This window comes from Oryzias melastigma, linkage group LG11 (assembly GCF_002922805.2).
Source record: "Oryzias melastigma strain HK-1 linkage group LG11, ASM292280v2, whole genome shotgun sequence".
Lineage (NCBI taxonomy): Eukaryota > Metazoa > Chordata > Actinopteri > Beloniformes > Adrianichthyidae > Oryzias > Oryzias melastigma.
In genome coordinates this window covers 22,109,164-22,112,236 of record NC_050522.1, presented here as the reverse complement: position 1 = coordinate 22,112,236, position 3,073 = coordinate 22,109,164, and positions in this window count along the sequence as shown.

The window sequence follows — 3,073 nt, the reverse complement described above, 5'->3', positions numbered from 1 at the left end:
TAGGCTCCAGCAACCCTGTGACCCCAAAAGGGGTTTAGTGGGTTAATTAAATAGATTTTTAGTGTTATTTATTATCTATCTGCTGTTGTTTAGAAGAGCGATGGCAGAGGTCTTCAACCTGACGCTTTGGTTTAGAAAAAAAAGCAAACTATTTGAATAAATAATGTATTTTTTTGCATTTATGTTTAGATTTTTTATTAAGGCAATCATATTAATAAAATACTTTTTTTTAACACTAAATTAAAATGTTTTCTGTGCTTTACTCCAATGTCATAACTACGTAAAAGGAGGATTAAAAGTTTAATATGATGTCAAAGCTGTTTGTTAATAAAATAAGCTTAAAGCACATATTCTTATCTTGAGGTTTAAAGCAAAAATCTTAAAATTATATTTAATTGCAAATAAATCAGCTGTAGCAGAATGATCTTATTTGACATTTTATTTTGAAAGGAACCTGTATGTGTTGCTGTCAAAAGTAGAATAAGTTATCTATACAGAATGTTTTAACACTCTTTTGTTATTAAATACTTAAGATAATATGAACATTTTCATCATTAAAATGTAGTTTTGGTCCAAAACTGGACCAAACAGCCCCTGAGATTTAGTAACAGGATGTTTTATTTATCATATTTAGTTACACGTGGCTTAGTATGAGCCAGCTAAAAATGTTTTTCTTTATTGTTTACTTGCTTACAAGCAATTATAAAACAAATTAGCATTTTTCTACATTTTTTGTTGTTGTTTAATTACAATAAAATCGCGCCGAAACAAAATTGCGACCTTAAAAATGACGGTTTGAACTGAGTTGTGTGCAAAGTGAATTGTTGCATCCATAATATAATCTTAAGTTAGACCATAAAATACTTAAAATATGAAAAGCAATTAAATAAATGAAATGTAATTCTGCTCATAACACTACTTTATTAAAATACTTTGACTTATTATTTCAAAGATGTGAAACTGGTAATTAATTAAAAGAAAAATGAGGTAAACAAGCTAAATATTTACTTTTCTTTCACATCATTAATTACTAAAAAGGAACGCAGGAATGTTCAGGTGTTTGGAGGTAGAATGAAAACCATGTTAATTTAAATTTCTGCTTTTATTTTCTGAAATAGGACAAACTAAAGACTGGTCTCTAAATAGATTTCAGAATAAAAAGTGATGAAATGTTTGAGAAAATTGTATTAATTGTTGTTTGTTTTTATAAATCTGTTTGGTAGAATCAAACTTGCAACTAAACTACTTCTTGAGCCTCTTTTACGCTTAAATTTGATTTCTATCTTTTACATTTTCAACATATTTAGTTGTTCGCTTTGCTTTATATTTGTTATAAAAAATCGAATTTTAATCAATTTTTTTGAGCATTTTTTCAGACGATAATTCATTTTTTTCAACAGCAACATGACAAAATAAATTGGATTTTTCTTTATACTTGAGACAGTTTTGTGGCCCTGATAAGCAGCTGTTTCGCTCTTTCGGGGCCGCTTCCCTGCTCTGTTTTGGCCTGCCTGAATTATTCATGGTATTTAGTGCAATCATCAGCCAAGTGGTTTGTTGAAGTGCCACAGGAATCAGCAACACCATAGAAACCAGTCGAACCAGTCCAGGAAACTTGCTGCTGCTGTCCTCTATATAAACAAGCCGCCTCCACTGCATTCTCTCCTCCACCTCCAACACTCTGCTCCCTTTTTTCTTTTTTGTTTTTGTCAATTTATCTTTGCTTTGGGGTTAGTTTGGGCACAAGGTTGCCAGAGGCATTTCTGGAAGCCATATTGGGGTGTTTTGGCACGTCTGGTCAAATGAGGCGTTTGTCATTTCAGGTGTTCCAGTCCTCCTCCAGCAGGTGGCAGCGTGAGCTCAAACATCCTCCTATCTACTGTAAATCATGTAAATCTGGCTGGGGTTAGATAATACACCATTTGGTCACTGATCTGGGAATTATATCCTGGAAGTTTGGAAGCAATTTTGACTTCCGTCAGCCCATTAATTAATTTTTTTCCTTTCTTTCTGCGGCTTAAATAAATGGAAAATTAGTGGGCTGTTAGAAGAGGGGAAACAGCTGATTCATGTTCCTCATCACTGCCCAGTTTGTGGCGTCAGGACTCCCCTCTGAAACGCCAGAAGCAGAAGTAGAAGCAGGCCTCCACCATCAAGGATTTTAGGAGGAAAAGCTGCCATAAGGGCAGTGACTGAAGAGTTAACATGTCTGAACCAGGCCTGGGACTTACCCCCCTCCCTTACTAATCAGAGCAAGGGAAAAAAGGGATGAAAGGGGGGAGGGCCTAAGAAGAGAAAATTGGTGTTGACATTAGTGGCGAGACCAGCCCAACAGAGTCCAGGCGAAGGACAAACCGAGAACCCATTCACTACTGACCTACTTCCACATGCACGAGTGCCCGGATCTACGGAGCTGAACCGCAGAGCACACATGCGTTCTCCACCTGAAGAAGAGCAGATTCGGTGTCACGCCTTTGCAGAAATATCACCCCTGTCTGCAGGAATTAACACAAACACGTTTGCATGATTTAGAATCACATTTTTCTAAAAATTATTCCTGATATACTGTCAGATTTCTGTACAGAAATGAGCAGAAAACTCAAATTTAGAAAAATATTTTAGGATTGTAATACAAAACTGCTTATATTGACTTTAGCTAACAAATAAGAAGAAAGAAAATCACATATTCATCTATAATCCAGCTCGTTTAGGAAGTTTTTCTTAAAAACTTTAGGATAAATCTGGACACCAACAATCAAAAACATTAGGTCATGTGCTGGTAAGATTTGTAAATTATCTTCAGGGATTTTTATTTGAACATAAATGAATCCATTTACATAAAAACAAATATGAACTGCAATAAGGCAGAGGTGATGTGACAAGCAACATAAAAACTAATAATAATAGGCAATTACTTACGAAGGAAATTTTGGTTTAAAATTAATTCAAAGGAGCCCAAACAGAAGGAAAAACGCTGAACGGGAAAAGATTCATTATCCAAAAATTAAAAGTAAAGGAATTTGTAAAAAACTGTTTTAAAGACGGATGCTTAAAGGGTTTGATGAGGATTTTA